Source organism: Pogoniulus pusillus, chromosome 35 (assembly GCF_015220805.1).
Source record: "Pogoniulus pusillus isolate bPogPus1 chromosome 35, bPogPus1.pri, whole genome shotgun sequence".
Lineage (NCBI taxonomy): Eukaryota > Metazoa > Chordata > Aves > Piciformes > Lybiidae > Pogoniulus > Pogoniulus pusillus.
This window is the reverse complement of record NC_087298.1, coordinates 6,426,943-6,449,238: the sequence shown is the minus strand read 5'-3', so window position 1 is coordinate 6,449,238 and position 22,296 is coordinate 6,426,943. Positions and strand designations below refer to the sequence as shown.

Below are 22,296 nucleotides of genomic sequence, written 5' to 3'. Positions count from 1 at the left end.
AGGTGCTGGAACATGTCCAGAGAAGGGTGATGAAGCTGGTGCTGGAGCACAGCCCTGTGAGGAGAGGCTGAGGGAGCTGGGGTTGTTTAGCCTGGAGAAGAGGAGGCTCAGGGGGAACCTCATTGCTGTCTGCAACTACCTGAAGAGAGACAGTAGCCAAGTGGGGTTAGTCTCTTCTGCCAGGCAACCAGCAACAGAACAAGGGGACACAGCCTCAAGTTGTGCCAGGGGAGGTATAGGCTGGATGTTAGGAGGAAGTTGTTGTCAGAGAGAGTGATTGGCATTGGAATGGGCTGCCCAGGGAGGTGGTGGAGTCACCATCCCTGGAGGTGTTGAAGCAAAGCCTGGATGGGGCACTTAGTGCCATGGTCTGGTTGATTGGATAGAGCTGGGAGATAGTTTGGACTGGATGATCTTGGAGGTCTCTTCCAACCTGGTTGATTCTATGATTCTTATGTTAAACAAGCAGGCCAAGAGCAGGAACCTGTGGTCTGTTGGCTTAGCTGCCATTGCAGGATGTAAGAACACAGGACCATAGAGGCAGCTCTCGAAACCCAAAGCTGAGTGTGTCACTTTTCTAACTTTCCCTTGTGTATATTTAGTAGAATCATCTGAAGCCTGGCTCCATTCTCAGGTCTCTAGGGGCTTCTGCCCTGCAAATAATTATTAACACCACAAACAATGCAGCAAGCTGAAGCAGCAAGCTGAAGTGGGAAATGGTCCAGCCCTGCCTTTATGCCCTCACTCTGCTGCAGAACCACTGGGTGGTGCCTCAGTTTCCACAGGTGCAAACAGGAGACAATTTTCCCAACCAACACTTTGAGATGCAATTACTAAGAGCTTTGAGAGGTAAAATCTGTATGGTAGGCTGCAGTATTATTCTCCAACTAGACATAACCAGCAAGAAGGATGAGTTGGATGCTTCAGAGCAATAAACAATAAAATAAAACACCTTCCACAATACATTTCAAAAATTACTTTTTTGTTGCTTCTGAGATACTGGAAAAGTAACTTTGCTTGTTCTGCTCTTATAAATAAAACACCATCAAATTATCAGGACCAGCATGAAACATGATGCTCCACAGAGACAATCCATCGTGAGGGATCGGTTTTTTGTTCACAGCCTTGCCTATGTGGTCCTGCTGCAATTCACCTGCGAATTGAACCGGCAGCAATTAACTTACTCCTGCTAGTAGCCAACAGCTATTAAATCCTCCCATCAAAAAAAAAAAAAAAAGCATTTCCTTATGTAGAGCATCAAGTGTTTAATCTCAAAGCTGAACAGCAGCACCAGAAGGTTTTGTTTATCAAATCAAGTCACACTGTGTAAGTGTCAAAAGAAAGATTTAAAAAGAAGGTTTTAAGACTATCGGGAGAAATTGGAGCGTTCCAGGTACAAATAGAGAAACACAGCCTGTCTGTCACATGGCTGGCAACAGGGAGAAATGCAATCTACGCTAACAGCACTGCTCTCTCTTTATTTTCACTTTGCTCACAGGGCACTTTTCATCTGCAGCTTCCAGCCTGGTAGGTGGCAACTGTAACACGGACTCAGAAGTCAGACTCCGAAATAACCTGCGCCATCTCCATTTCAGCCTGCAGCACCCAGGCTCACTGAAGAGGTGGCAAATGGCTCCACCCAGCCCAAAGGAGTTGACATCTGTGTCAGGAGTCCTCATAAAAAATATGTAATGACACCATAACGAGATCTGTGTGTGCCAGGGCTGGGCTGCCACAGTCCTGCCCGTGAGACCTCCTGAAGTTGTTGTGTTGCTACATGGAAGGGACTCTGCCACGAGCCCAGGTGGCCTGTGGTGCTGTTTCAAAGCTGGCATCCTGCAAGGCAGGGCTCAATCTCTTCTCCCAGGAGAAAAAAAAGGATAGGATGAGAGGAAATTTGATGAGAGGCCTTGCAGTATCTGAAGGGAGCCTACAGAAAAGATGGGGAGGTACTTTTTAGGCTATCAGGGAGTGACAGGACTGGGGGGAATGGAGCAAAGCTGGAGATGGGGAGATTCAGACTGGATGTGAGGAGGAAGTTGTTGAGCATGAGAGTGGTGAGAGCCTGGAATGGGTTTCCCAGGGAGGTGGTTGAGGGCCCCATCCTAGGAGGTGTTTAAGGCCAGGCTGGATGAGGCTGTGGGCAGCCTGCTCTAGGGTAGGGTGTCCCTGGGCATGGCAGGGGGGCTGGAGCTGGATGATCCTTGTGGTCCCTTCCAACCCTGACTGATTCTATGATTCTGATTCTATGAAATGGCCTCAAGTTACACCAGGGAAGTTTAGGTTGGACATGAGGAACAATTTTTTCCCCAGAAGGGCTGTCAAGTCATGGAAGAGGCTGCCCGAGGCAGTGAGTCCACACCCCTGGAGGGATTGAAAAAGCCATGTAGGTGTGGTGCTGAAGGACACAGTTTAGTGGTCACCTGGCAGTGTTGGGTTAACAGTTGGACTTCAAGATATTAAAGGTCTCTTACAACCAAAACAGTTCTGTGATTCTATGAAAGCATTGCAAAGGATGATCGGTTCTGGTCCTGGGCATTTAAGTATGTTCATATTCCCTCTATTGTATTTACTTATTATTTAATCTCCTCACAGGAAAGAGGACAGCTATGCCCACAAAGGTCACCCTAGGGTGCTGGGATTGATTTTCTTCCCTGGTCAGATAGTAAATAAGCCACCCTCCACCATATCATGGACCCAGAATCACAGAATTAACTGGGTTGGGAAAGACCTCTAGGATCACTGGGTCCAACCTATCAGTTAACCCTTCTGATTAACTAAACCTTAGCACCAAGTGCCTCATCCTGCCTCCTCTTAAACACCCCCAGGGATGGGGACTCCACCACCTCCCCGGGCAGCCCATCCTAGTGCCAATCACTCTTTCTGTGTAGAATTTCTTCCTAACACCCAGCCTGAACCTGCCCTGGCACAGCTTGAGGCTATGTCCCCTTGTTCTGTCCCTGGGTGCCTGGCAGAAGAGACCAACCCCCCTTGGCTACAACCTCCCTTCAGGTAGTTGTAGACAGCAATAAGGTCACTCCTGAGCCTCCTCTTCTCCAGACTGCACACCCCCAGCTCCCTCAGCTGTTCCTCATAGGGCTGTGCTCCAGGCCCCTCACCAGCCTTGCTGCCCTTCTCTGGATATGTTCAAGCATCTCAACATCTTTCGTAAATTGACCCTATTCATCCTCAGGCTGAGGAGTGATGGGAAGGAACTGGAGGCAGTTGACTCATGCCCTGGCTCTCCCTGTTGCTTGACAGTAGATACTGTCGAAGGTTCAGCTCCCTCCAAAGGCCACAGTGGGTTACATTTTGTCCTCGAGGTTGAAAATGACTTTGAAGACAAAGCTACTGTTTGGTTTGTGAGGACAGAAATCGGGCAGTGGATATTAACTGCTAGCAAATAATTGTCTGATACAATAAAGCAGAACATCACCTGCTCCCTCTGCAAACTTCTTTTTTTTTTCCTTCCTGGTGCTGTTGAAAATAGTCTTTTCTCCCTTATTTCTGCCAATACAGCTGAGAAGATTAAAGATTTGCTGTCCTAGGGTGGATAGTAGGATCCATTTACACCTTCTGTGGGGAATAGGGTGCTAGAGGCTGCAGATCAATTTGAATTGGCAGGCCCTTTAATTCTGAATTTCCAATTTATTTGCTGTGCAGTCACAGCAAGAACATAAGGGAAATGAAATAAAAATCGAGGTCTCCACTCAACAGTATTTGGTAGTAGATTACCTATGGTAATGTGCATAATTTCAATTCCTTATCTGCCTTCCCCAGACAGGTGACCCAGAGTTATTAGCACTGTTTATGTCATTAAGCACCAGGCTGGGATTATAGTCCAAGTGACTGCACAACACTATGTGAAACTCAGATATTCCCCAGCACCTGCTAATCAAGTTCACTTGGGCTGATCTCCCATCTCCAGTTCTGCCTAATCTAGGATTTGATAAAGAAGAGGCAGGTATCCTTCTCCAGCTGCTTCACAGCTTAATCCATGTACGCAAAAGTGGGAGGGATGGAGAAATATCACCCTGAGAGAGACAGAGGCAGGGCAGTGAGACAGCACAAACTCATTTTGCTACCACTGTGTAAAATGTTCTCATAGTGGCATGGAACTAAACCAGGGGAGGCAAAACCTGCAAATGCAGCTGAGTGGAGGACAAACGGTCTCCTTGCTGGAGCAGAGCTGCAAGACATGTCAGCATGGGCCATTTTGTGTGTCTGGTTTGTCAGCTGGAGGTCAGGCAAGCAGGTAAATAGTGCTTATCAGCTGAGATTCATTAATGCTTTGTCACTGCTGCCACAGATGCTCGCTGGTGCTCAGCACTGTCCCCGTGTCAAACAGGGAGGATGCAAATACTTGCAGAGCAGGGTGGGAGTGGTTTGTTTTTCAGTGGTGCTGTGGCAGTGACACTGCTCAAAGACATGTCCCTAATTCCCTGCCTGGGCCTGCTTGTGCCTAGGGAGAAGGAAAATGAAAGAACCATTTTATGTGCTCTGTTCTGCTGAGGGAGGGATGTGCCTAAAATCCTGCAGAGGATATGAGGTCAAGAGAGTGAGGAACACGGAGGAGTCCTGGCTCCTAATTTAGGCAGATTGCTGTGATCCTTCTCCTTTTACAACAAAGTGAATCACCTTTGAACATGAAACATTCTGAACTGCTTAGAACCCTTTGAGCTGTGATGTGGCTGATAGATAGCTCCGGTTTAGGGACCACAGAAAGCACTTGGACAGCTCCTCGTGCCATGTCCCTGGTCCCTCAGCAGCGGAGCCTGCACTGCCCAGCCTGCCTTTCTTGCACAGTATTGTCAGCTCTGGTGTTGTTAAGAAGAAATATCCCAATTACAGTGTAACAGAGTTATTGAGTAGCCCCTGGGATCATCTAGTCCAACCCCCATGCCAGAGCAAGTTGCATAGCATGGCATCCAGGTGGATTTGGAATAACTCCAGAGATGGAGACTCCACCACCTCTTGGCACAGCGAGTTCCAGTGCTCTGCCACCCTCAACATAAAGAAGCTCATCCTTATGTTTAGATGGAATTTCCTATGTTCAAATTTTTGCCCTTTAACTTTTGTACTTTCACTGGGCACCACTTTAAAAAAAGACTGGCTCCATCCTTTAAGTATTTATAAGCATTGATAAGACACCCCCTCAGTTTTCTCTTCTCCAGGCTAAAAAGCCCCAAGTCCCTCAGCCTTCCTTTGTAAGACAGATATTCTAGTCCCCTAATATCTTTGTAACCCTGTTAGCACCTATCTTCCCTCTATTCATACACAGATTCATCTGAACTAGGATAAACATAATACTGCTGTTACTATAGTAATGTGGCACACAGAAAATAACAAGAGAACAATGTTACATTTATCTGAGAAAGAAAATACCCTGTATTTAATTAGCAGTGAAATGTTAATTAGCACCTTGCCAGAAAGTCTGAGGTATTTCAGTTCAGGCCTGTTATTGATGGCAGGACTCTGGAGTCCAACACTCACATTGGGAGGTCTCTTTCTCTTTGAGCAATCTACCCGAACCTAATGAAGCTACTCGAGTTAGAAGGCTCTTCTCAGAGCAATGATACCAGAATATTAACACTGAGTCTGCTACTTGGAACCACTGGTATCAGCAGGTGCACTTAAAGGGAAGTGTTTAATCAAAGATGTAATGAAAAGAAACGAGGTATGAGAGTCTGACCCCTTGGCATGGAAAATAAGTTGATTTGAGTGCTGATAGCTGGGCAATGAGAAGTGCTCTGTACAGGGAGCCACTTCACAAACACATTCATTCCCTTGTCCTCCTCCCATTGCTGCTGGGGAGCCAAAGCCATATCTGCCACCTCCTGCCCTGGGAAGGGTGGAACTAGGCAACAACAGGTGGCCAAAAATGAAAGGAGACTGCAGCAAATGCCAGGGAGAGCAGAGCAGTCTCAAACCCAGCTGGGAAACAGAGCTGCAGAGTGCTGCAAGCTGGGATCGTGCTTGTTCCTCTGAGGTGGTAAAACACTGCTCTGGGATACAGCATGGTGTATTCCAGTAGTGGGATCTGCAGCTTAGGAAGCTATACACCTCCTGTGCTTGGTGTTCACCTCTGCAGCACCAAGTAATGCCAGCTACACATGTGGCTAGTCTCCCTTGTGCTAGTGTGTGAGCTCCTTTCGCCTGATGCATGAGCCCTACCCCTGGTAAGGGACAACATCAAAGAGAGAGCTGTGCCTTGAACAGGCTTTTGTCCTGACCATGATGTAATCCCTAGAGATGCCACCCTGGACTCATGCTGAGCTCAAGAGACAGCCAAGGCAAGAAGGTGAAGTTATAGCTGTTTCTGCAGGGTCTGGCTCATTGCAGATGTAACTGGTAACATACTCACAACTCTTACAGATGGTTTCTTAGGTGAAAAAAACCCAACTGTGTAGTATTCTCTGGAGCAACCACTGCTCAGAGGAACATCAGCCCAACAGCTCTTCCCTGGTCTGAGCTCTTATATCAATGTGCAAGGTCAAGCAGATGAGGAGGAGTTTCACCTGTGCCTCTGCCCAGCAGTGTGCATGATACAACACAGAGCTGGGTTGTGACTGCAACCAGCATCTAACTACTCAGTTATTCTGCAACAGCAGTTTTTAATCATCATAATAAAATTTAAACAAGAAAAAAAATAAGTTAGGAACCCCTAATTTAAAGTATTTCTGAAGTGCTGGCTTCCTCCCTTCTGCTGTGTAATTGCCCTCTCCAACACAAACAGCAATGCCAGTATTCTCTGCAATGCAAACTCCTCTACTTGGGCCGGGAAGGGATGCTTGGTTCATAAAGAAGAGCTTGCAAAGGCAGTGGTGCACCTTTGAAAGCAAGGGGACAAGGACAGGAGCTGTGATCACTCAGCTCTTTGCAGCAGAAGGACACAGATGCAGGTCCTCACTGCTCTCTTCCAAACCAAGCAGCTCCTCTCCCTGCACACAGGACATGAGCTGTGCTGCTCCCTCAGCAGAAGCACTTTGCCCCCCATTGCACAAAAGTCAGGAGGGCAGAGGGTCTTGCAAGAGTAGCCAGGCAAGATGTGTTGAAGGAATGGATGCTGGCAAAATAAACACATGTGCAATGCTTAGCTGAAGATGGACACATCACAGAGTCACACAGGAAAAAAAAAAAATCTCCTCCTCCCTTCCTTGTTTCTGAAGTTAAATAAATAAAAGACTCTTCTTGCCCTAGGCATGTTTCTGCTGGGTGTAGAAACCTTCTCAGAGATTCACTTACCAGTTGTAGGATAATAGCAATAATAAAACCAGCCAAATAAACAACACAACAGGAAAGCCACAGGCTTTAGCTGGTTGCTCTGAATATCTGAAACACCTCACCCTGCCTTGCTTGGTTTATAGAGATGGGTGAGTTGGAAAGAACTGGCTTATTTCATTCCTATTCCCTTACTTTTCTGACATTGTTTTGATTAGAAGAGAGGAGCTATTGGCACAGGGTGTAATAGCTTTTATGCCTCTCCTCAGTGTCAATATTAGATGCAGAATTCTGCTCACCTACCAGCACAAATTACTGTAACTCACTGAAAAGAAAAAAAAAGAAAGCCATTTTGGTAGAAATACTGCTGGCTTGGAAGGTATTTTTTATGGATATTGAAAAAGTCTTCATCTATGCTGCAATTCCCTCAACCTATGAAGACTTCCAGTTTGAAGCAGCTAGAGAACAGCTATCTTGAGTCAGTGTGGTTAGATCCCACCTGAAGAATTCAGATGTTCACATTTCTTAGAACATAAATTGTGGCTCCAAGTGTTATGGTTCCAAGAGAAGTCACAATGATCACAGAAACATTCTGATTGGAAAAGGCCCCCAGGATCACCAAGTCCAACTGATAATTGACAAGGTTCATCCTAAACCATATCCTCAAGCACCACATACAAATGACTTTTGAACACATTCAGGGTAGGTTCCTCAAACACCTCCCTGGGCAGCCCATTCCAATGCCTGACCACTCATTCTGGGCACATTTTTTTTGTGATGTCCAGTCTAAACCTACCCAGTTGCAGCTTGGCTGTGACAAAGGAGCCTGCAGAGTTTCAGGACAATGTCTACAGGCTGTGATACCTGTTGCATTCATTTTGGGGCATGATGTGGCTTATGAGGCTGGATTCTGAGGTTCCTCCTCTCTATCTTTCTCCAGTCCTGCTGGATAGTGCTCTAGTGGCTCTGCAGATCAAGTGATTATTGAGCCATGTGTGTCCCAGGCACCAGTGAGGGCCTGGGAAAATGAGGAATTACATGGACTCGGGCTCTAAATAACTGTGAGCAGCCACATACTTCAAGGACCACCAACTAAGAAAGTCCAAGATGTTGATCTGGATACTACCTTTACCATTCCCTTGAGGCAGAAGATTTCAGGATGAACTCTGACTCAACAGAAATTTGTTCCACTGATCTTAGAATGATAGAAGTGCAACAAAGCTGGTGAAGGGTCTGGAGACCAGGATGTGTGAGGTGCTGAGGAGACTCTGGTTGCTTAGTCTAGAGAAGAGGAGAGTGAGGGCAGATTGCTTTCTACAACTCCCTCAAGGGCGGTTGTCGTGAGTTGGGGGGTGGCCTCTTGCCCCTAGTATCAGGTGATAGAAAGAGAGGAAATGGTGTCCAGTTGCACTGAGGCAGGTTTAGGTTAGATATTAGGAAAACAAATCTTTATTGAAAGAGTGGTCAGGCATTGGAACAGGATGCCCAGGGAGGTGGTGGAGTCACTGTCCCAGGAGGTGCTCAAAAACCTGTGTAGACATGGCACACAGTTTAACATCCATAGTGGTGTTTGGTCAATAATTGGACTTGGTGATCTTGGAGGTCTTTCCCAAGCAAAACCATTCTATGATTCTGTGATCTCCTCTCAGAGCTGGAGTGGGTTTGACAATGCAGTGGGCAGAGTTTTAAAGCACTGTGTGTGCTCCAAAGTAGTTGTGGTACTGTGGTTGGTGCCAACAGCATGTTTGTGGCACAAAAAGCCCACAACACCTCACACATCAGATCTGATGTGCCTCAGCATTACCCTGGAGGACAGCTCTTTGTGCATCTGCAGCACATGCTGGTTATCACTATGTACTCAAATGCTCTACCCATTGCCCCCTAAATGCTGATGCTAATGGGCTGTGTTTCACCTGCTCAGGTGCTCATTTTGAACTAACGTTTCATAGCTGCTTTGGAAACACCAGATCTGGCAGAAAACACCTCATTCTTTGTAAAGTGTAAATGCTGACACCCTCCCACCCTAATCTTTGAGCGATGTGGTTGCAGCTGTGATGCAAATGAAGTCTGCATATCCACCAAGGTGTGCACTCAGCTTCCCAGCACAGCCTCTCTCCCTGCATGTCATCCTGAGAGCAACAAGATTGGCTGTCTCTTTTGGGCTGTCAAGTTTAAAATCTCACTCAGGTAGGCACACAGACAGGGGTGAGAAAAGGAAGTCACTTTCTGAGGTGACACAGCACAGTGGCACTAGTGAGAGTGCAGATCAGCAGCAACCAAAGCCTTGCAGCACTTCAAAGCTTTTAGATTTGCCACTGATGGCAATGGGGAAAAGTCCTAAAAATAATGGTGTGGAAAGGGCCATGTTACCTTGTTGCACTGTGTGCTGGGAACAGACTAGTTTTAAAAGCAATTTGCATAATTTAGCTTCTCCACTCTTAGAATAGCAAATTAACAGTTCATTTTATGACTCTACCAATCAACACCTATAGCCCATTAAATCTAACAACAAACTTGCCTCACAAAGGAGGATGCAGCTGAGTCTTTCCACAGGCTCTCCTTATCGCTCTTCTTCCCCCCCCCCCCCCAATTGTGTTTCTTTGTTTTATTTTCTTTTACAAAGCAGCATTTCTATTTTCTCATTAGCAAATGTGAGGCTAAATTAATTCCAGGTGTTAATTTACACTTTGGGTGCTCAGTTCACAACTTGATTCTACTGGTGTCGGTGGAGACCAACCTTATTGTTCCTTCTGAACAACTCTCTGCTGCTTTCAGCTAAGCCTACCCTGCACTCTGCTCCTGCAGGAAAAAAAAAAACCCACCAAAAACCAGAGGAGCTCTACTAACCTCATTCTGTCCCCAGTTAGTGCAGTCTAATTTGAGAGCTACTTCAGAGAACAACAAGCAGAATTTACTTAGGGTGTACATTGAATACAACCAGAGGCAAAATAAAATCGGCACCAGAACTGAAGGTACTCAAAGAGAGATCATTTTCAGGGCCAGCTCTTGAATGTGGGGTCACTGCAGCAAACAGACAAACAAGTTGCTAATTGAAGGGAACACCATGGCACAGGGCTTCATTTGCAAAGCCATTTGGAATGGCCTATCAATATTTCATAAAGGCGTTAAGGTGCTGATAAAAGATGCATGATGTAGTGTGTAGGTAGGAAGCTCTTCTGAAAGGAAATGAAGAAATTATAGATAACCTTGACATGTTGTAAGTTATGCAGTTGGAATTGTTAAGGAGAGAGGTTTTTAAGATGTTTCAAGGCAGGAAAGTGGTAAGAGTTCTTTAATGGAACAATGCCACTGTGTTTAGGCTTAAAATCTGGTCTACCAGTAAGGAAGTGTTAGCAACAGCTCTTGGAAGGATTTGTTTCACCTGTGAGCTTTTGATAGGTGTGTTCTCACTGCCCTTTCTGCCAGACATAACTGCTAGCTCTTGTGCTTCTTCCAAAACCCAGCCAAAAGTATTTGGACAAAATTCTGCTCATACTGAAGACTGGACAGGGTGGCAATAATGGGGTAACACAGCACACACTTGGGCACAGGTGACAGCAAGAACTCCTGTTCCCAGTGCTCTTTTATTCTCAGAAAATGGGAAACAGTATAATTGCTGTGGAGCAGGCTGGATTTACACTGGCTCCCTGTGAACTACAAGGGAATATGTGCAGCTTAGGCTCTGTGGCTTTCACATCTGAATTCTTCCCTCAAACTATTTCTGCTAAGATGAGCAATGTGTGGTTACAAAGACTACACAAAGATGTGTTTGGTATAAAGCCCTTTACAGCCCTAACCTCCACCTTTAACCTCTAGAGATTGGAAAGAAAGAGACTGAATCACTTCCAAAACTTGCAGGTCAAAGGGTCATACTGGAGCTTGAGTTTAAGAGGAGCTGCAGAATAAAGACACCGAATACCCAAACCACCCTTGTGCAAAGGAGGGATAGAGATGAGGGTTTTGAGAGGCAGCAGAGGTCTGGCTATCATCTGGGAGCAGGTAAAGATCTCCAGGTACATGGGAAGTCTTTTGCAGCCATCTGTAGATGTGTACCTGGGAATATAAAGGCATGTTTGGACTGTGACCACTGCATTTGCTGGGACCAGCTTGCAGTTGTTCTCTAGGACATGTGGAGGCAGACAGGTGCAACAAAGGAGAAACCAAATTTGAAGACTAATAAACACAGAGAGAGGCTTTAATGCAGATTTCTTGGAGATTGTGGGAGGGAAGAAGCCCTGCTTGGCCCTTGTCTCTGCATCTGAGACGACCACCCAGCAATGAGGCTCTTGGTTTGGCTCTCCTGGTGACCTCACATTCCCCAGTGTTGCTGCTCCTGTTTAGATCCTACACTGTATGTTTGCAAAGGAAGAAGCTCAGTTAAGAAATGTGTTCCCCTATCATGAAGGAGCAGAGTACCCTTTTTCCACCCACAGAGGGAGCGTGGATATGCTGGAACACAAGCCTAGCTACATGCACTCCAAACCAGCAAATCCAGTGTGGATGGGGATTAGAACTTGGAAGCACATTACAGTTTCCCTGAATTTTGAGCCTTACTGCCAAAGATTTCTGTAAACAGCTTCATCTTTTATCCTTCTATCCTTTGAACATACATCACAGCGTGCTTGACCTGTGTGTTTTTAAAAGAGGTGGTGTGCTTGGGGAGAGCCTGTGCTGGAGCAGGGGCATGCAGCCAAATCTGAGCCAATCTGCTGAATTTCATGGCTTGGAGAGTAGAGTAACCACAATATTTGGTGGGTGTCATACATACATCTGTACATCACACAAAGCGGAAAGACATCACAGTATCACAGTATTATCAGGGTTGGAAGAGACCTCACAGATCATCAAGTCCAACCCTTTACCACAGAGCTCAAGGCTAGACCATGGCACCAAGTGCCACGTCCAATCTTGCCTTGAACAGCCCCAGGGACGGCGACTCCACCACCTCCCCTGGCAGCCCATTCCAGTATCTAATGACTCTCTCAGTGAAGAACTCCTCCTTGGTCCAATTAATGAGACCTCCTGGCTCTGGAAAGCACCAGAAGCTGGCATCTGTGCCACTGGGCCAGGCTTGCTTAAAATAAATCAGAGATCCATATAACACCCTCTTTACTTAGAGAAGCTAAATCCTGAAGTTTCTGTTCTCTCTCCCTTAAATGTGTTATCTTTAAAGCAGATTCAATCTGATGCAATATCATTTATAGCTACCCAAAACACCACAAAGAAGCATCACTCTGAATTGAAACAGCTATTCATAATGTCAGAACCACAGTGGAAAGAAAAAGAAAATGGATTAAACCTGATGCTATGTTTTGGTGTAAGAAGATTTGACAATTCTCCATTTGGTTTCAAAAATATCTGCTTTTTTTTCCCCCTGGGATAAAAACATCCCTCTAAAAATCCCCAAAACAGCACCAACAAAACAAACCAAACTCCAAACCAAACCCCAAACAAAAAACCCCAAACAAATCTCCCCCTAAAACCCTAAACCAAACAAGGAAATCCCAGACCAAACAACAAAATCCCAAACCAACCCGAACTAAGCAAATTTAAATCCCTCTCAAAACAGTTTTAGTATTTAATTATAGAATCACAGAATGGTTCGGGTTGGAAGGGACCTCAAAGCTCATCCAGTTCCAACCCCCTGCCATAGGCAGGGACACCTCCCACTAGAACAGGTCGCTCAAGGACTCATCCAACCTGGCCTTGAACACCTCCAGAGAGGGAGCAGCAACAACCTCCCTGGGCAACCTGTGCCAGTGTCTCAGCCCCCTCATTGCAAAGAACTCTTTCCTAACATCTAGTTTGAACCTCCCCTCTGACAGTTTAAACCCATTGCCCTTGTCCTGTCATTACAGGACCTAATAGTCCATGCCCAGCCTTCCTGTAGTCCACTTCAGATACTGGAAGGCCATTATAATGGCTCCTCAAAGCCTTGCCTTCTCCAGGCTGAAGAGCCCCAACTCTTCTAGCCTGTTCCTCACAGCTCAACTATATGAGTTCAACTCACGTATGAGTGGAACTCATAGCTCAGCTATACAAGTTCATCTCAACCATATGAATTGAACAACTCCTAGAGTTGAACAAATGTTTCCTTCTTTTGAAAATAAGTAAAAAAATGAAAATCAAAGCCAGGATTATTAACCTGCTCCAACAAAGACAAAAAAAAAATCACCTCCTCCTTATGCAAAAACACAGGCTCCCACTCCATGAATAAACTGCTGTTGGCATTATAGAGCAGATGATGCAAACAAGCACAATTAAGTAACTTCAGATCAAGCAGCAGGGGGTCGTGGTAAATACACACCAGACAATTTGTAACCATGCTCATCTTTAAACATTTTATGGGTCTCTGAGCCCCCAGTTTTTAATTTAAACAAAAACACACTTCAGTGTATGTAGATAAATAAAATCACAACGATAGCTCTCAGTCTGACAGTGCCCACATCTGAGACGCAGGCTACACTAAATGCAAGAATTATTTATGTAGGTAAATAAAATATGGCTGGGTTCCTTCTCTCTATGCAGATAATTCTATCCATCAGTTGCTGTTGTTTGTTTTTTTTTTAATAATGATTTTTTTTTGTTGTTCTGAAGTAAAAAAAAAATCCTGCAGGAAGAATAACAGGAGGGACATTGATTGCACATTGTAATTTTGGGACCGAAATGATTGGCATCCCTAAAAATGAAAGATATGTCTGAAGTATGTTGCCCATAATTATTTTTTCACTATCCTTGAGGCAGTTATTTCTTTGTCTAAGGATAGGGAGAGAAGACCAAACCACTGTTGCCAGTCTGCAGCTATTACTGGTGACTTTTTAATGCTGATGCTGTGTTGGGCACCCTTCCAGCAAGGTGGCTGGAATGACACATTTCCCTCTTAGAAAACTAAACAAAACAATTCCCTAACCACACTGCTAGAAGACCCCCTCCTGCAATTGACTTGAATCTAAGCTGCAGGGATAGAATGGCAGCATAAAAGCCCCTGCTCCACAGAGCCAGCAGAGTGCTGACCAGGTGTTCCATTCCTACCAAACACACCCCGACCAAAGAGATCAGAAAGTGAGTCACTGAACCAGGGCATGAACTGAGGAGTAGAACAGGCAGATCAGTGCTAAAACCAAACCAAAACACTCACCACCAACAAAAATACTAAGTCATTCTCCCCCCAGAAAACCCAACCCAACCAACAAAATCCCAAACCAAACAAAGGTAAATCCCTCTCAAAACAGTTTTAGTGTTCAATTACAGAATCATAGAATGGTTTCGTTTGGAAATGACATCAAAGCTCATCCAGTTCCAACCCCCTGCCATAGGCAGGGACACCTCCCACTAGAACAGGTCGCTCAAGGACTCATCCAACCTGGCCTTGAACGCCTCCAGGGAGGGAGCAGCAACAACCTCCCTGGGCAACCTGTGCCAGTGTCTTACCACCCTCATTGTAAAGAACCTTTTCCTAACATCTAGTTTGAATCTCCCCTCTGCCAGTTTAAACCCATTGCCCTTCATCCTGTCATTACAAGACCTTGTAAGGAGGCCATCCCCATCCTTCCTGTAGTCCCCTTCAGATACTGGAAGGCTACTCTAAGGTCTCCTTGAAGCCTTCTCTTCTCCAGGCTGAAGAGGAGAACCGAAACAAAAGCCCTGAAAAAGAAATATCCCCAAACTAAAATCCTCTCTAATTGTGCAAGACAGCTTTGGAGTGTTTCAGACATTCCTGTCTATATATAAGCCTGTAATGAGCTCATTCATATGTCTATCCAAACACAGCAGCACAGAAGCATTGCCATCCTGGAGGCACACAGACGAGGTTCCTATTGTGCTGCTTATGGTATAAACACAGATTTTTAAGTGGTCCTCTTCCCCAGAAGCTTATTTAATTCCAAGGCCAAGTTTTCCCTTGCTGCAGTGTGTTAAGGAAAGGATTGGGCTCACTGTAAGGTGTTTGAATGCAGCTCTTCACATGGTGCCAGAATCCATCACTTCTTAGAGCAATTCAGAGCAGGGCAGCTGGGGCACAACATGCACCCAAATAACTGCAGAATTACTAGCAATGTTGAAATAGGGATAAAATAAGTGAGCCACTTTGAACCTGTTGGGCTTTTCCTCTTGAAAGAGAAGTTTTGGCAAATCTTTCCTTTTTCCCTTTTCATGCATCCCTACAGTGTAAACTAAATGCATTTGGAGGTGTGTATGAGGGTGGGACGAGGTAGAGGTCAGATCTGGAGCCGTGTCCCCAGGGCTTTATTTCATCCATACCAAAAGCAGGGCCAAACAAAATAAGTGTGTTTTTTAACATACCATTGAAAAACTGTATTTTCCAGGAAAAAAAAACCAAAACATAACCAAAAAAACAAAATAGAGATAGGGCAACCAAGGAGACCTTTTTGTGGCCTTCCAGTATCTGAAGGGAACCTACAAGAAAGCCAGGGAGGGACTTTTTAGGGTGTCAGGTAGTGATAGGACTGAGGGGAATAGATTCAGGTTGGATGTTAGGAAAAAGTTCTTCAGCATGAGGGTGGTGAGAGCCTGAAATGGGTTGCCTGGGGAGGTGGTGGAAGCCTCATCCCTGAAAGTTTTTAAGGCCAGGCTGGATGTGGCTCTGGGCAACCTGATCTAGTGTGAGGTGTCCCTGCCCACAGCAGGGGGGTTGGAATTGGATGATCTTTGGGGTCCCTTCCAACCCTAACAATTCTGTGACAGTGTTTAGCCCTTCTTTTTTTAACATACTGCTTCTTCAGGAGAGATTTTTCCTAGAGTCCAGATTCTACTGCAGCTGAAATCCCCAATTATAGTAAAAGGTACTTGTGGTACAGGTTATTTTGATGGACATAATACCCCAAACTAAGCTTTCTACCATCTGTTCGTCCCTAAAATTTGAAAGCAAAGAGAACATATTTCACCACTACGTCAGTGAAAAGTAAGATAAATGCTATTTAAATGCATGTAGAGCATATGTTCTTTCTTCTATGCCACATTCCTCTGTAATGCTTTACTCATTTCTCTGGAGACACAAATCAGTGGGGAGAAAAATAAAGAAAGGAGAAAAAAAATCCAACCCAAACTTTCCCCCACAACCAACCCCTCCACAGAGCCAAGCTTTCTGAACAGGTCCACGGGAGATGAGAGTGCTGTTCAGTCTGAAAATGAGATTTGGTTGCATAAATCAGTGTTTATTCATTCTCCTCCCCAAGTAGCTTTGCTGACATGAGATGGGAGAATCTGAGGAGCTTGGAATCACAAGAGGGTGAATCTGTGATGGAGTGGAAGGATTTTTGTTGTCTATTCAAATAGGCAATGGGAAGTTTGTGTTCCCAGCAGATCCTCTGGTGTGCCCACCAGCTTCTAGTCATAAAGTAGAAGGGAAATAAACATCACAAGTGTCACTGCAGAGCTATGGAGTTTATCACCACTGGTAACTCACTGGTGTCCTGCAGCACTGCCAGCACAGACACCCATACAGAGCAGGGGTCTGCAGTGCTGGCTGGCATCTGGTATGCAAGATTGACTTGTCCCTGATGAAGCAGTAGGAGTTAGATACCTAGAAAAATACTTGAGAAGGTTTGCTTTACATCCTCCTGGTGTGTGCTCACACTAGCAGTGCCAGCAAGCTGAGTCTGATGGAGGTTGTTACACAGGAAGATGTGGACTCAACAGACATTTGTTCTTCCCTGCTTCAAGGGTCTGGCACAGCTCTGCTGTTTGCAGGAAGGAGCATGTATCTGGTATGTGTGAGGTTTTGGTGGGTATGACCTATCTGATAGGTCTGCACTTGCATGGCAAATCTTGCTGTAGCAGAGCAACTGTGAGAGTCAGAGCCAGGATGAGACCTCTGGGTAATGACCTGCTGGCTACTAAACACTATTTCCCCAGTCCTTTCCTCTCTCTGTCACAGAGACATCTAATGCAGGAGGTGGGCCTCATCTCAGATCTGCAGGAAGCTGTGGAGGAGCCACACCTGCTACTAGGAAGGAATATGGAAGGAAGGACTCCTGTGCAATGTGTTTAAAAGGTTTGGCTTTTGGAAACTACTCTCTTTAGACTACAGAGGTGTGGGTTTGCTGAAGCATTAGCATCCCAAATCACCTGTCAGTTATAAAAAGGTAGATCAATAAGATGAAGGAATTTGGTTGTTGCCTCTGTTGGAGAGCAAGAATCTCTGCTCTACCATTATTCCCAAAATCTGCAGGCTCATCATTTCACAGTATCACAGTATCATCAGGGTTGGAAGAGACCTCACAGATCATCAAGTCCAACCCTTTACCACAGAGCTCAAGGCCAGACCATGGCACCAAGTGCCACGTCCAACCCTGCCTTGAACAGCTCCAGGGACAGCGACTCCACCACCTCCCCAGGCAGCCCATTCCAGTGTCCAATGACTCTCTCAGGGAAGAACTTTCTCCTCACCTCCAGCCTAAATCTCCCCTGGTGCAGCCTGAGGCTGTGTCCTCTCGTTCTGGTGCTGGCCACCTGAGAGAAGAGAGCAACCTCCTCCTGGCCACAACCACCCCTCAGGTAGTTGTAGACAGCAATAAGATCACCCCTGAGCCTCCTCTTCTCCAGGCTAACCAATCCCAGCTCTTTCAGCCTCTCCTTGTAGGGCTGTGCTCAAGGCCTCTCCCCAGCCTCGTTGCCCTTTTCTGGACACACTCAAGCATCTCAATGTCCCTCCTAAACTGGGGAGCCCAGAACTGAACACATTTGTATGCCAAGGCTTTGCCAGGAGTTTTGAAAGCAAACCACCCCCTGGCTACATACACAAATGCACAGAGAGAATTTTGCACATGATTTGAAGATGCTTCAGTAAATCTTTGGATCCTGAGGAATCCCTGCTTTCAACTCTTGCTGCTTTCTCACTTCCCAGGCTGCAGATTGTGTCAGAGACATGACTGCATTTGAAGTCTAGTTACTACAGAGTCAGCCGCAAAAGGTGTACTCAGGAAGGTACTCAGAGCTGCAGTGGCTGAGCCTGGTGAAGTGTTCCTGTTGTCTCAGTAAAACACACAGCGTTCCCCCAGCTTGCATTTGCTTTCAGCTGTTGTCTGGGAGTGACAAAGATCTACTTAAGTGCATCAGATTAGAATCCAGTTAAAGAGTGGAAGGAATCATAGAACTGATCAGGGTTGGAAGGGACCACAAGCTCCAACCCCCCTGCCATGGCCAGAGACACCCTACCCTAGAGCAGCCTGCACACAGCCTCAGCCAGCCTGGCCCTAAACACCTCCAGGGATGGGGCCTCAACCACCCTCCTGGGCAAGCCATTCCAGGCTCTCACCACTCTCATGCTCAACAACTTCCTCCTCACATCCAGTCTGAATCTCTCCACCTCCAGCTTTGCTCCATTCCCCCTAGTCCTGTCATTCCCTGAAAGCCTAAAGAAGACCCTTCCCAGCTTTTTTGTAGGCCCCCTTCAGAGACTGGAAGGCCACAATAAGGTCACCTGTGAGCCTGGAAGAGGAAGAGAGCAGAGGGCAGCTAATGGCTTGCAAGGAAGCAAGCCTTTTTCTTAATTATTATGTTCTTTCTTTCTTTCTTTCTTTCTTTTTTTAAAACAAAAGTAAAGAGGATGAAAAAAAGAATATTTTTTTCTTACAAGAAATCTAACATGATTATATATTTCTAACTCCACTTCCCATCTGTTCACCTTCCAAAGTGACATTTAGGGGAGCTTAGTTTATGATGCCAGAGGCAACAGCAGCAGTGGATTGAGTGGATCAGATTCTAGACTGACTCTAAAGCTACTCAAACCTTGCCTAAAGCTCAGCTCTTATTTATTTGTTTTCCTACAACAGAGGTACCTTGATCTCCTGAAATCCTGGCATCTGCCCTTTTCTTGTTTGCATCCCTTTCTGCTGAGCATTATCTGTCTTTTTGCAGTGTGCAGCTTGGGAGAACTGCCCCAACCCCCTGACATGCCTGAAAGCACTTTGGATGAGGTAGAAGCACCTCTGAGACAGCGTCTGGGGTTTAAGACCCACGGATCAACACAGTGGATGAGTTCCTCTCCAGAACACACAGAGATGTGGTCCGCTACAATAATCAGAATCAGAGTGCTTTGGGTTGGAAGGGACCTTTGAAGGTCACCTAGTCCGACCCCTCTGCAGTGAGTAGAGACAAAGACTAGAAAAAGGCTGATGTGGGGATATGCCTGAGCCCCTGCACCCTCCAACACATTGGTGTTTGCTGCAGCTCAGGAAACAAGCACGTTGGCTTGCTCTGCAGTCCCAGCAGGAAAGGCTGCACTGCAGTTGATATGGCTGAGCACCACTTTCTCAAGCCCTGTAAGAACTGCAAGCACTGATGCTATTGCACTTCAGAATGGCCCATCTTTGATTTAACTAAGAAGACAGAAAACCCACAGGTAATGTAAAAGGTGATAACAGAAAACATTTTGGATCAACGGATGCTCAACACAGAAGAGGGTAACAGTCATCTGAGAACAGAGGCAGAGAGGGGAAGACAATCTTTGTGCTTAGAGAGCATAAGGGCTGAGGAACTGAAAGTTTTCCTTTCTCGGTGGCCTAACCTAACATCAAAGGAGAGGGTTTAACCAATAGGTTGTCCATGGAACGCTGTGTCAATGCCACCATTGCCATCTCTGCTTCCTCTCCAGTGAAACAGGAGAGTCATTTTGCCCCTGATTTGGAAAGCATTTGTGAGAGCAGGTACGGAGCTCTCTGCAGGAATCCCAGCTCCCAGTTCCCCTGTGTGCAAATCCTACAGCTGCCTCCACAAAGGTCTGGGTTTATTGACTAATGGCACAATTAGAGGAAAAAAAGAGGAAGCAGCCACCCACACTGCTTCTGTCTCTGTTCTTCTGTCTCCCACAGTGGCAGTGCTCTGGCAACATTTATAGGTCTGTAATTTCCTGGAAGTTTATATAGCATGAAAGGAGAAGAAGTGATAAAATATGCAGTTTAATTGCAAAAAAAGCCATGTACTAATCTCACTAATGTGCTAGATTAAAACTGTAACTGTGTGAGGCTTCAAGGTGCTTACACAGAGTCAAAGCAAATTTTCCTTTTAAGTGCTTCTATCCAAACTAATATTTTATGGTATCCTGGACCTTGCAATTGCCTTTCATTTGTTTTGTTTTTATGAATGATATCCAAAGGATAATATTGTCAGAAGGGATTCTCTTACTCTGTGGATCCTTTCACCATGCAGGATTTCTATTAACTTCTCTCAGTCTTTTTTTGTTGTCACACTAGGTTGCCTTAGTGGCTGCAAGCTCTATTGTGTCACACTGGGTTGTGTTAACAGCTCAAGCTGGAGTTTACCCCTTCGTGTGGAGGGCTTGTAAGGGGACTCAAGATGTCAGAAATCTGCTGCAGTTCAATCTTGAGAACTTGATACCAACTGGAAGACTTCTGTGTTGCCCCAGTGAGAGGCTGGTGACATCACCTCTATTTCCCCACATTTCCTGGGTTTTTTCCCCCCATAAAAAGTCCTTGGCAGAGGACATAGTCCTTCTTCTGGTAGTACAGGGCCATAATCTATAAGCAAGCAGTACCTGACAGGGTGCTACTAAGAGAGGCCATAGAAGCTAACTTCAGCCCCCAAAGATCACAGAAGCAACCAGGTTGGAAAAGACCTCTGAGATCATTGAGTCCAACCTATCACCTAACCCTTCTAATTAACCAAACCATGGCACTAAGTGCCTCATGCAGCCTCCTTTTAAACATCTCCAGGGATGGTGACTCCACCACCTTCCCAGACAGTCCATTCCAATTCCAATCACTGTTTCTGTGAAGAAACAGTGCCCTGGTGCAGCTTGAGACTGTGTCCCCTTGTTCTGTCAAGATACATAAACTGGTTCAGTACTAGGAACTCTGAACTGAGATTTCAGTGGACTGCTTATACCAACTGCATTTTTTTCCTAGAATAATGGGTGAAGTGTTACTGTGGCATTTCTTTGAGCAGTAAATGTTCTTTAGAACAGCTGTTTAATGACTTCAGGAGAGAGCTGGCTGGTCCTTCCCTGTTCCCAGCAACCTTTTAGTAACTCCAGTGCAGTTATTTCAAAGTCTGAGATGGATATCAGGCTTATTACTAACCTCCAGGATCACCTCAGAATAAGGCTGTGATCAGGGTAGCTGAGGTCCTCCAAAGAGCCATTGACTTAAGGGAGTGGGGCAAGAAAGCAGGTTATATGTCCCCTTGCCACTCACTCTAGCAACGCTTGTACATCTGGGAACTGAAGGACATCAGTTGGATGTTAGGAACAAGCTCTTTACCATGAGGGTAGTGGAACACTGGAACAGGTTACTCAGTTGATGGCCCATCCCTGAAGACATTCAAGGTGAGGCTTGACAGGGTTCTGGGCAACCTGATCTAGCTGAGGATGCCCTTGCTGAGTGAAGAGGGAGTTGGACTGGATGACCTTTGAAGGTCCCTTTCAACAATTCCATGCCTTGATCCAGGAGTGAGCATGTATCCTCAAAAAAGCAGATATCTGGCTTCCCTTTGATCCCTACAGCAATCCCCCAAATCTATAAACCCTCAAGCTTGCTCTTAATTCCAAACCACTACCCTGTATACTAGCATAAGGAGGTGGTGGAAGACCCATCCCTGGAGATCTTTAAGGCTAGGCTGGGTGGGGCTCTGAGCAGCCTGATCCAGTGTGAAGTGTCCTTGCCCATGGCAGGGGCATTGGAATGAAATGATCCTTGAGGTCCTTTCCAGCCCTGACAATTCTATGAGTCTAGCAGAGCTCTCAGACCCCACAGTCCTCTCCATTTGCAACATGCTGGGCACCCACAGCTGGGACATGCCCCACAGTTAGAGAATTGACTTTGGGGTCCTGGAAGTCTTCCACAGATCACTCACATTCACTATGTACCAGTCCTATTGAAATGCTAGGAAGGAAAAAAGAATTTAAACAATCATTTTGCAAATGTTAAGCTATTAAACCAGCAAATGGTTTGAGACAAAAGTATACAGGGTCAGCTTCTCTTTCAAACTCTTCCAGGGTACATTATGTGTAGCATGCTTCATGCAAATACCACGGCCTTGAGGTTTTTCCTTGTGGCTTTGTTCATTCTTTCATTTCTGCAAGGAGGCAGGAGGAATAAA

At 45.7% G+C, this 22,296-nt stretch overlaps 1 long non-coding RNA gene across 1 annotated transcript in view; it reads right to left on the bottom strand.

Moving 5' to 3' along the window:
* Positions 1-22,148: 22,148 nt before the first annotated feature.
* The window catches only part of LOC135190164 (uncharacterized), a 44,094-nt gene continuing 43,946 nt past the window's right edge, over positions 22,149-22,296 (bottom strand). The window contains exon 3 of the long non-coding RNA XR_010308437.1: positions 22,149-22,272. This is a non-coding gene — a long non-coding RNA (uncharacterized LOC135190164). The remainder of the gene's footprint in view (positions 22,273-22,296) is intronic.